The sequence below is a fragment of the Seriola aureovittata genome, chromosome 12 (genome assembly GCF_021018895.1).
Source record: "Seriola aureovittata isolate HTS-2021-v1 ecotype China chromosome 12, ASM2101889v1, whole genome shotgun sequence".
NCBI lineage: Eukaryota > Metazoa > Chordata > Actinopteri > Carangiformes > Carangidae > Seriola > Seriola aureovittata.
Genome location: NC_079375.1, coordinates 8,400,375 through 8,413,214, shown reverse-complemented (window position 1 = coordinate 8,413,214; position 12,840 = coordinate 8,400,375). Strand labels below are relative to the sequence as shown.

At 27.9% G+C, this 12,840-nt stretch overlaps 1 long non-coding RNA gene across 1 annotated transcript in view; it reads left to right on the top strand.

Moving 5' to 3' along the window:
• LOC130178506 (uncharacterized) overlaps window positions 1-12,840 on the top strand; it is a 44,305-nt gene that overhangs the window by 14,894 nt on the left and 16,571 nt on the right. The gene's annotated exons all lie outside the window — the stretch shown is intronic.

Below are 12,840 nucleotides of genomic sequence, written 5' to 3'. Positions count from 1 at the left end.
ATAGTTTTTTATGCCTTACTATACAAATAGTATAGTAAGGCATGAAAACATAAAATAGTAAGGCATTAAAGGGCATAAAAGAGTCACAGTATAGTAAGACATAAAAAGTCATTGCACACATGAAAGATAACAAGCCAGGGAAGTCAAAGTATAGGAAGGCATTCAAATATTATAGTATAGCAAGACATAGAGAAATTGTAGTATAGTAAGGCATGAAAAAGTGAGTAAAGTAAGACATATAAAGACATATTATATTAAGTCATAAAAATATCATCATATACTAAGGCATAAAAACATCATAGTATAATGAGGCCTTAAAGGGCATAAAAAAAAAAAATCATAGTATAGTAAGGAATAAAAATGTCATACTATAGTAAGGCATCAACCCCACACAGAAAGATGCCAGGCCGGGGATGTCATAGTATAGGAAGACATGCAAATATTATGGTATAGTAAGGCATAAAAAGTCACAGTATATTAAGTCATAAAAAAGTCATAGTATAGTAAGGAATGAAAATGTGAATAGTGAGGCATTAAAGGGCATAAAAAAGTCACAGTATAGTAAGGCATCAACTCAAAACAGAAAGACGCCAGGCCGGGGAGGTCAAAGTATAGGAAGGCATACAAATATTTTAGTATAGTAAGGCATGAAAAAGTAAGTATAGTAAGACATAGTATATTAAGTCATAAAAATATCATTGTATACTAAAGCATTAAAACATCATAGTATAGTGAGGCATTAAAGGGCATAGAAAAGTCATAGTATAGTAAGGCATAAAATGGCATAAAAAAGGAACAGGATAGGAAGACATAAAAAGTCATTGTATAGTAAGGCATTAAAACATCATAGTATACTAAGGCATTAAAAATTCATAGCATAGGAAGGCATAAAAACTAAATAATATAGTAAGGCATAAACAGTAAGTATAGCAAGACATAAAAATATCATTGTATGCTAAGGCATAAAAACATCATAGTATGGTCAGACTTAAAATGTCATAAAAATGTCATAGTTTAGTAAGGCATAAAATGTCATAAAAGTGTAATTTTTAGTAAGGCATAAAATGTCATAAAAACGTCATGGTTTAGTAAGGCATAAAATGTCGTGAGAACACCAAAGTATAGTAAGGCATAAAATGTCATAAAAATGTCAAAGTTTATTAAGGTATCAAATGTCATAAGAATGTCAAAGTATGGTAAGGCATAAAATTGTCATAGCATAGTGAGGCAAAAAATGTCATGGTATACTAAGGCATAAAATGTCATAAAATGTTGCAGTATAGTAAAGCATAAAATGTCATAAAAATGTCATAGTTTAATACATAAAAACGTCATAGTATAATGAGGCATGAAATGTCATAAAAAGGTCATAATATAGTAAGGCATAAAAATGTCATAAAAACGTCATAGTATATTAAGGCATAAAAACGTCATAGTTAGGTAGGCATCAGATGTCTTAAAAATGTCAAAATATAGTTAGGCATGAAAACGTTTGGGTATGATAAGGCATAAAATGTAGTGAGAACACCATAGTATAGTAAGGTATCAAATGTCATAAAAACATCATAATTTAGTAAGGTATCAAATGTCATAAAAATGTCATAGTATAGTAAAGCATAAGAACGTCATAGTTTATTAGTAAGGTATCAAAAGCCATAGTATAGTAAGGCATGAAATGTCATAAAAACGTCATAGTTAGGTAAGGTATCAAAAGTCATAAGATTGTCATAGTATAATGAGGCATAAAATGTCATAAAAACGTCATAGTATAGTGAGACATACAATGTCATAAAAACGTCATAGTATAGTAAGGCATAAAAACGTTATAGTTAGGTAGGCATCAAATGTCTTTAAAAATGTCAAAATATAGTAAGGCATGAAAACGTCTGGGTATGATAAGGCATAAAATGTCGTGAGAACATCAAAGTATAGTAAGGCATAAAATGTCATAAAAATGTCATAGTTTAGTAAGACATAAAAACCTCATAGTTAGGTAAGGTATCAAGTGTCATTAAAATGTCATAATATAATAAGGCATGAAAACGTTTGGGTATAATAAGGCATAAAATGTAGTGAGAACACCATAGTATAGTAAGGTATCAAATGTCATAAAAACATCATAATATAATGAGGCATAAAATGTCATAAAAAGTCATAGTATAGTAAGGAATAAAATGGCATAAAAAAGTAACAGTATAGTAAGGCATTAAATGGCATAAAAAAGGAACAGGATAGTAAGACATAAAAAGTCATTGTATAGTAAGGCATTAAAACATCATAGTATACTAAGGCATTAAAAATTCATAGCATAGGAAGGCATAAAAACTAAATAATATAGTAAGGCATAAACAGTAAGTATAGCAAGACATAAAAATATCATTGTATGCTAAGGCATAAAAACATCATAGTATGGTCAGACTTAAAATGTCATAAAAATGTCATAGTTTAGTAAGGCATAAAATGTCATAAAAGTGTAATTTTTAGTAAGGCATAAAATGTCATAAAAACGTCATGGTTTAGTAAGGCATAAAAATGTCGTGAGAACACCAAAGTATAGTAAGGCATAAAATGTCATAAAAATGTCAAAGTTTATTAAGGTATCAAATGTCATAAGAATGTCAAAGTATGGTAAGGCATAAAATTGTCATAGCATAGTGAGGCAAAAAATGTCATGGTATACTAAGGCATAAAATGTCATAAAATGTTGCAGTATAGTAAAGCATAAAATGTCATAAAAATTTCATGGTATAGTAAGGTATCAAATGTCATAAAAACATCATAGTTTAGTAAGGCATAAAATGTCATAAAAACGTCATAGTATATTAAGGCATAAAAACGTCATAGTTAGGTAGGCATCAGATGTCTTAAAAATGTCAAAATATAGTTAGGCATGAAAACGTTTGGGTATGATAAGGCATAAAATGTAGTGAGAACACCATAGTATAGTAAGGTATCAAATGTCTTAAAAACATCATAATTTAGTAAGGTATCAAATGTCATAAAAATGTCATAGTATAGTAAAGCATAAGAACGTCATAGTTTATTAGTAAGGTATCAAAAGCCATAGTATAGTAAGGCATGAAATGTCATAAAAACGTCATAGTTAGGTAAGGTATCAAAAGTCATAAGATTGTCATAGTATAATGAGGCATAAAATGTCATAAAAACGTCATAGTATAGTGAGACATACAATGTCATAAAAACGTCATAGTATAGTAAGGCATAAAAACGTTATAGTTAGGTAGGCATCAAATGTCTTTAAAAATGTCAAAATATAGTAAGGCATGAAAACGTCTGGGTATGATAAGGCATAAAATGTCGTGAGAACATCAAAGTATAGTAAGGCATAAAATGTCATAAAAATGTCATAGTTTAGTAAGACATAAAAACCTCATAGTTAGGTAAGGTATCAAGTGTCATTAAAATGTCATAATATAATAAGGCATGAAAACGTTTGGGTATAATAAGGCATAAAATGTAGTGAGAACACCATAGTATAGTAAGGTATCAAATGTCATAAAAACATCATAATTTAGTAAGGTATCAAATGTCATAAAAATGTCATAGTATAGTAAGGTATCAAAAGTCATAAGAATGTCATAGTATAGTAAGGCATAAAATGTCATAAAAATGTCATAGTTTAAGACATAAAAACGTCATAGTATAATGAGGCATGAAATGTCATAAAAAGGTCATAATATAGTAAGGCATAAAAATGTCATAGTATAATGAGGCATAAAATGTCATAAAAACGTCATAGTATAGTGAGGCATAAAATGTCATAAAAACGTCATAGTATAGTAAGGCATAAGAACGTCATAGTTAGGTAAGGTATCAAATGTCATTAAAATGTCATAATATATTAAGGCATCAAATGTCATAAAAACGTCATAGTATAATGAGGCACAAATTGTCATAAAAACGTCATAGTATAGTAAGGCATAAGAACGTCATAGTTTATTAGTAAATTATCAAAAGCCATAGTATAGTAAGTCATAAAATGTCATAAAAACGTCAAAGTTTTATTATGTTATCAGATGTTATCATAATGTCAAAACATAGTAAGGCATAAAATGTCATAAAAACGTCATAGTTAGCTAAGGTATCAAATGTCATTAAAATGTCATAATATAGTAAGGCATAAAATATCGTAAAAAAACCATAGTATAGTAAAGCATCAAATGTCATAAAAACATCATAGTATAGGAAGGCATAAAAATGTCATAGTTTAATAAGGTATCAAATGTCATAAGAATGTCATAGTTTAGTAAGGCATAAAAATGTCATAGTTAGGTAAGGTATAAAAAGCCATAAGAATGTCATAGTATAGTAAGGCATAAAATGTCATAAAAATGTCATAGTTCAGTAAGACATAAAAATGTCAAAATATAGTAAGGCATGAAAACATCTGGGTATAATAAGGCATAAAATGTAGTGAGAACACCATAGTATAGTAAGGTATCAAATGTCATAAAAATGTCATAGTATAGTAAGGTATCAAAAATCATAAGAATGTCATAGTATAGTAAGGCATAAAATGTCATAAAAATGTCATAGTTTAGTAAGACATAAAAACATCATAATATAATGAGGCATAAAATGTCATAAAAACGTCATAGTATAGTGAGGCATAAAATGTCATAAAAACGTCATAGTATAGTAAGGTATAAAAAGCCATAAGAATGTCATAGTATAGTAAGGCATAAAAATGTCATAGTTAGGTAAGGTATCAAGTGTCATTAAAATGTCATAGTATAGTAAGGTATAAAAAGCCATCAGAATGTCATAGTATAGTAAGGCATAAAAATGTCATAGTTAGCTAAGGTATCAAGTGTCATTAAAATGTCATAATATAGTAAGGCATAAAAATGTCATAGTATAATGAGGCATAAAATGTCATAAAAACGTCATAGTATAGTGAGGCATAAAATGTCATAAAAACGTCATAGTATAGTAAGGCATAAGAACGTCATAGTTAGGTAAGGTATCAAATGTCATTAAAATGTCATAATATATTAAGGCATCAAATGTCATAAAAACGTCATAGTATAATGAGGCACAAATTGTCATAAAAACGTCATAGTATAGTAAGGCATAAGAACGTCATAGTTTATTAGTAAATTATCAAAAGCCATAGTATAGTAAGTCATAAAATGTCATAAAAACGTCAAAGTTTTATTATGTTATCAGATGTTATCATAATGTCAAAACATAGTAAGGCATAAAATGTCATAAAAACGTCATAGTTAGCTAAGGTATCAAATGTCATTAAAATGTCATAGTATAATGAGGCATAAAATATCGTAAAAAAACCATAGTATAGTAAAGCATCAAATGTCATAAAAACATCATAGTATAGGAAGGCATAAAAATGTCATAGTTTAATAAGGTATCAAATGTCATAAGAATGTCATAGTTTAGTAAGGCATAAAAATGTCATAGTTAGGTAAGGTATAAAAAGCCATAAGAATGTCATAGTATAGTAAGGCATAAAATGTCATAAAAATGTCATAGTTCAGTAAGACATAAAAATGTCAAAATATAGTAAGGCATGAAAACATCTGGGTATAATAAGGCATAAAATGTAGTGAGAACACCATAGTATAGTAAGGTATCAAATGTCATAAAAATGTCATAGTATAGTAAGGTATCAAAAATCATAAGAATGTCATAGTATAGTAAGGCATAAAATGTCATAAAAATGTCATAGTTTAGTAAGACATAAAAACATCATAATATAATGAGGCATAAAATGTCATAAAAACGTCATAGTATAGTGAGGCATAAAATGTCATAAAAACGTCATAGTATAGTAAGGTATAAAAAGCCATAAGAATGTCATAGTATAGTAAGGCATAAAAATGTCATAGTTAGGTAAGGTATCAAGTGTCATTAAAATGTCATAATATAGTAAGGCATAAAATATCATTAAAAAACCATAGTATAGTAAGGCATCAAATGTCATAAAAACGTCATAGTATAGGAAGGCATAAAAACGTCATAGTTTAGTAAGGTATCAAATGTCATAAAAATGTCATAGTATAGTAAGGTATAAAAAGCCATAAGAATGTCATAGTATAGTAAGGCATAAAATGTCATAAAAATGTCATAGTTCAGTAAGACATAAAAATGTCAAAATATAGTAAGGCATGAAAACATCTGGGTATAAGGCATAAAATTTAGTGAGAACACCATAGTATAGTAAGGTATCAAATGTCATAAAAATGTCATAGTATAGTAAGGTATCAAAAATCATAGTATAATGAGGCATAAAAACGTCATAGTATAATGAGGCATAAAATGTCATAAAAACGTCATAGTATAGTAAGGTATCAAATGTCATTAAAATGTCATAGTATAGTAAGGTATAAAAAGCCATAAGAATGTCATAGTATAGTAAGGCATAAAAATGTCATAGTTAGGTAAGGTATCAAGTGTCATTAAAATGTCATAATATAGTAAGGCATAAAATAACATAAAAAACCATAGTATAGTAAGGCATCAAATGTCATAAAAACGTCATAGTATAGGAAGGCATAAAAACGTCATAGTTTAGTAAGGTATCAAATGTCATAAAAATGTCATAGTATAGTAAGGTATAAAAAGCCATAAGAATGTCATAGTATAGTAAGGCATAAAAATGTCATAGTTAGGTAAGGTATAAAAAGCCATAAGAATGTCATAGTATAGTAAGGCATAAAATGTCAAACTATAGTAAGGCATGAAAACATCTGGGTATAATAAGGCATAAAATGTAGTGAGAACACCATAGTATAGTAAGGTATCAAGTGTCATAAAAACGTCATAGTATAGTGAGGCATAAAATGTCATAAAAACATCATAGTATAGTAAGGTATAAAAAGCCATAAGAATGTCATAGTATAGTAAGGCATAAAATGTCATAAAAATGTCATAGTTCAGTAAGACATAAAAATGTCAAAATATAGTAAGGCATGAAAACATCTGGGTATAATAAGGCATAAAATGTAGTGAGAACACCATAGTATAGTAAGGTATCAAATGTCATAAAAATGTCATAGTATAGTAAGGTATCAAAAATCATAAGAATGTCATAGTATAGTAAGGCATAAAATGTCATAAAAATGTCATAGTTTAGTAAGACATAAAAACATCATGATATAATGAGGCATAAAATGTCATAAAAACGTCATAGTATAGTGAGGCATAAAATGTCATAAAAACGTCATAATATAGTAAGGTATAAAAAGCCATAAGAATGTCATAGTATAGTTAGGCATAAAAATGTCATAGTTAGGTAAGGTATCAAGTGTCATTAAAATGTCATAGTATAGTAAGGTATAAAAAGCCATCAGAATGTCATAGTATAGTAAGGCATAAAAATGTCATAGTTAGCTAAGGTATCAAGTGTCATTAAAATGTCATAATATAGTAAGGCATAAAATATCATTAAAAAACCATAGTATAGTAAGGCATCAAATGTCATAAAAACGTCATAGTATAGGAAGGCATAAAAACGTCATAGTTTAGTAAGGTATCAAATGTCATAAAAATGTCATAGTTTAGTAAGGCATAAAAATGTCATAGTATAGTAAGGCATAAAAATTTCATAGTTAGGTAAGGTATCAAGTGTCATTAAAATGTCATAATATAGTAAGGCATAAAATATTATAAAAAAAAAAAACATAGTATCAGATGTCTTAAAAATGTCAAAATGTAGTAAGGCATGAAAGCGTCTGGGTATAATAAGGCATAAAATGTAGTGAGAATACCATAGTATAGTAAGGTATCAAATGTCATAGTATAATAAGGTATCAAAAATCATAAGAATGTCATATTATAGTAAGGCATAAAATGTCATAAAAACGTCATAGTATAGTGAGGCATAAAATGTCATTTAAAAACGTCATAGTTGGGTAGGCAGCAAATGTCTTAAAAATGTCAAAATATATTAAGGCATGAAAACGTCTGGGTATAATAAGGCATAAAATGTAGTGAGAACACCATAGTATAGTAAGATATCAAATGTCATAAAAACATCATAATTTAGTAAGGTATCAAATGTCATAGTATAGTAAGGCATAAGAACGTCATACTTTATTAGTAAGGTAGCAAAAGCCATAGTATAGTAAGGCATAAAATTTCATAAAAATGTCATAGTTAGGTAAGGTATCAAGTGTCATTAAAATGTCATAATATAGTAAGGCATAAAATATCATAAAAAAACCATAGTATAGTAAGGCATCAAATGTCATAAAAATGTCATAGTATAGGAAGGCATAAAAACGTCATAGCTTAGTAAGGTATCAAATGTCATAGTATAGTAAGGTATAAAAAGCCATAAGAATGTCATAGTATAGTAAGGCATAAAATGTCATAAAAATGTCATAGTTAGCTAAGGTATCAAATGTCATTAAAATGTCATAATATAGTAAGGCATAAAATATCATAAAAAAACCATAGTATAGTAAGGCATCAAATGTCATAAAAACGTCATAGTATAGGAAGGCATAAAATGTCATAGTTTAGTAAGGTATCAAATTTCATAAGAATGTCATAGTTTAGTAAGGCATAAAATGTCATAGTATAATGAGGCATAAAATGTCATAGTATAGTAAGGCATATGAATTTCATAGTTAGGTAAGGTATCAAGTGTCATTAAAATGTCATAATATAGTAAGGCATAAAATATTATAAAAAAAAAAAACATAGTATCAGATGTCTTAAAAATGTCAAAATGTAGTAAGGCATGAAAGCGTCTGGGTATAATAAGGCATAAAATGTAGTGAGAATACCATAGTATAGTAAGGTATCAAATGTCATAGTATAATAAGGTATCAAAAATCATAAGAATGTCATATTATAGTAAGGCATAAAATGTCATAAAAACGTCATAGTATAGTGAGGCATAAAATGTCATTTAAAAACGTCATAGTTGGGTAGGCAGCAAATGTCTTAAAAATGTCAAAATATATTAAGGCATGAAAACGTCTGGGTATAATAAGGCATAAAATGTAGTGAGAACACCATAGTATAGTAAGATATCAAATGTCATAAAAACATCATAATTTAGTAAGGTATCAAATGTCATAGTATAGTAAGGCATAAGAACGTCATACTTTATTAGTAAGGTAGCAAAAGCCATAGTATAGTAAGGCATAAAATTTCATAAAAATGTCATAGTTAGGTAAGGTATCAAGTGTCATTAAAATGTCATAATATAGTAAGGCATAAAATATCATAAAAAAAACATAGTATAGTAAGGCATCAAATGTCATAAAAATGTCATAGTATAGGAAGGCATAAAAACGTCATAGCTTAGTAAGGTATCAAATGTCATAGTATAGTAAGGTATAAAAAGCCATAAGAATGTCATAGTATAGTAAGGCATAAAATGTCATAAAAATGTCATAGTTAGCTAAGGTATCAAATGTCATTAAAATGTCATAATATAGTAAGGCATAAAATATCATAAAAAAACCATAGTATAGTAAGGCATCAAATGTCATAAAAACGTCATAGTATAGGAAGGCATAAAAATGTCATAGTTTAGTAAGGTATCAAATTTCATAAGAATGTCATAGTTTAGTAAGGCATAAAAATGTCATAGTATAATGAGGCATAAAATGTCATAGTATAGTAAGGCATATGAATTTCATAGTTAGGTAAGGTATCAAGTGTCATTAAAATGTCATAATATAGTAAGGCATAAAATATTATAAAAAAAAAAAAAAAACATAGTATCAGATGTCATAAAAATGTCATAGTTTAGTGAGACATAAAAACGTCATAGTATAATGAGGCATAAAATGTCATTAAAATGTCATAATATAGTAAGGCATAAAATATCATAAAAAACCATAGTATAGTAAGGCATCAAATGTCTTAAAAATGTCAAAATATATTAAGGCATGAAAACGTCTGGGTATAATAAGGCATAAAATGTATTGAGAACACCATAGTATAGAAAGGTATCAAATGTCATAAAAATGTCATAGTATAGTAAGGTATCAAAAATCATAAGAATGTCATAGTATAGTAAGGCATAAAATGTCATAAAAACGTCATAGTTTAGTAAGACATAAAAACGTCATAGTATAATGAGGCATAAAATGTCATAAAAACGTCATAGTTTAGTAAGACATAAAAACGTCATAGTATAATGAGGCATAAAATGTCATAAAAACGTCATAGTATAGTGAGGCATAAAATGTCATAAAAACGTCATAATATAGTAAGGCATAAAATATTATTTTAAAAAAAACCATAGTATCAGATGTCTTAAAAATGTCACAATATATTAAGGCATGAAAACGTCTGGGTATGATAAGGACTAAAATGTTGTGAGAACACCATAGTATAGTAAGGCATAAAATGTCCTAAAAATGTCATAGTGTAGTAAGGCATAAAATTTCATAAAAACATCATAGTTAGGTAAGGTATCAAATGTCATTAAAATGTCATAATATAGTAAGGCATAAAATATCATTAAAAAACCATAGTATAGTAAGGCATAAAATGTCATAAAAACGTAATAGTATAGTGAGGCATAAAAACGTCATAAAAACATCATAGTATAGTAAGGCATAAAAATGTCATAGTTAGGTAAGGTATCAAGTGTCATTAAAATGTCATAATATAGTTAGGCATAAAATATCATTAAAAAACCATAGTATAGTAAGGCATAAAATGTCATAAAAACGTAATAGTATAGTGAGGCATAAAATGTCATAAAAACATCATAGTATAGTAAGGCATAAAAATGTCATAGTTAGGTAAGGTATCAAGTGTCATTAAAATGTCATAATATAGTTAGGCATAAAATATCATAAAAAACCATAGTATAGTAAGGCATAAAATGTCATAGTTAGGTAAGGTATAAAAAGCCATAAGAATGTCATAGTATAGTAAGGCATAAAATGTCATAAAAATGTCATAGTTCAGTAAGACATAAAAATGTCAAAATATAGTAAGGCATGAAAACATCTGGGTATAATAAGGCATAAAATGTAGTGAGAACACCATAGTATAGTAAGGTATCAAATGTCATAAAAATGTCATAGTATAGTAAGGTATCAAAAATCATAAGAATGTCATAGTATAGTAAGGCATAAAATGTCATAAAAAATGTCATAGTTTAGTTAGACATAAAAACATCATAATATAATGAGGCATAAAATGTCATAAAAACGTCATAGTATAGTGAGGCATAAAATGTCATAAAAACGTCATAGTATAGTAAGGTATAAAAAGCCATAAGAATGTCATAGTATAGTAAGGCATAAAAATGTCATAGTTAGGTAAGGTATCAAGTGTCATTAAAATGTCATAGTATAGTAAGGTATAAAAAGCCATCAGAATGTCATAGTATAGTAAGGCATAAAAATGTCATAGTTAGCTAAGGTATCAAGTGTCATTAAAATGTCATAATATAGTAAGGCATAAAATATCATTAAAAAACCATGTATAGTAAGGCATCAAATGTCATAAAAACGTCATAGTATAGGAAGGCATAAAAACGTCATAGTTTAGTAAGGTATCAAATGTCATAAAAATGTCATAGTTTAGTAAGGCATAAAATGTCATAGTATAGTAAGGCATAAAATGTCATAGTTAGGTAAGGTATCAAGTGTCATTGAAATGTCATAATATAGTAAGGCATAAAATATTATAAAAAAAAAAAAACATTGTATCAGATGTCTTAAAAATGTCAAAATATAGTAAGGCATGAAAGCGTCTGGGTATAATAAGGCATAAAATGTAGTGAGAACACATAGTATAGTAAGGTATCAAATGTCATAGTATAGTAAGGTATCAAAAATCATAAGAATGTCATATTATAGTAAGGCATAAAATTTCATAAAAACGTCATAGTATAATGAGGCATAAAATGTCATAAAAACGTCATAGTATAGTGAGGCATAAAATGTCATTAAAAAACGTCATAGTATAGTAAGGCATAAAAACGTCATAGTTGGGTAGGCAGCAAATGTCTTAAAAATGTCAAAATATATTAAGGCATGAAAACGTCTGGGTATAATAAGGCATAAAATGTAGTGAGAACACCATAGTATAGTAAGATATCAAATGTCATAAAAACATCATAATTTAGTAAGGTATCAAATGTCATAGTATAGTAAGGCATAAGAACGTCATACTTTATTAGTAAGGTAGCAAAAGCCATAGTATAGTAAGGCATAAAATTTCATAAAAATGTCATAGTTAGGTAAGGTATCAAGTGTCATTAAAATGTCATAATATAGTAAGGCATAAAATATCATAAAAAAAACATAGTATAGTAAGGCATCAAATGTCATAAAAATGTCATAGTATAGGAAGGCATAAAAACGTCATAGCTTAGTAAGGTATCAAATGTCATAGTATAGTAAGGTATAAAAAGCCATAAGAATGTCATAGTATAGTAAGGCATAAAATGTCATAAAAATGTCATAGTTCAGTAAGACATAAAAATGTCAAAATATAGTAAGGCATGAAAACATCTGGGTATAATAAGGCATAAAATGTAGTGAGAACACCATAGTATAGTAAGGTATCAAATGTCATAAAAATGTCATAGTATAGTAAGGTATCAAAAATCATAAGAATGTCATAGTATAGTAAGGCATAAAAATGTCATAAAAATGTCATAGTTTAGTTAGACATAAAAACATCATAATATAATGAGGCATAAAAATGTCATAAAAACGTCATAGTATAGTGAGGCATAAAATGTCATAAAAACGTCATAGTATAGTAAGGTATAAAAAGCCATAAGAATGTCATAGTATAGTAAGGCATAAAAATGTCATAGTTAGGTAAGGTATCAAGTGTCATTAAAATGTCATAGTATAGTAAGGTATA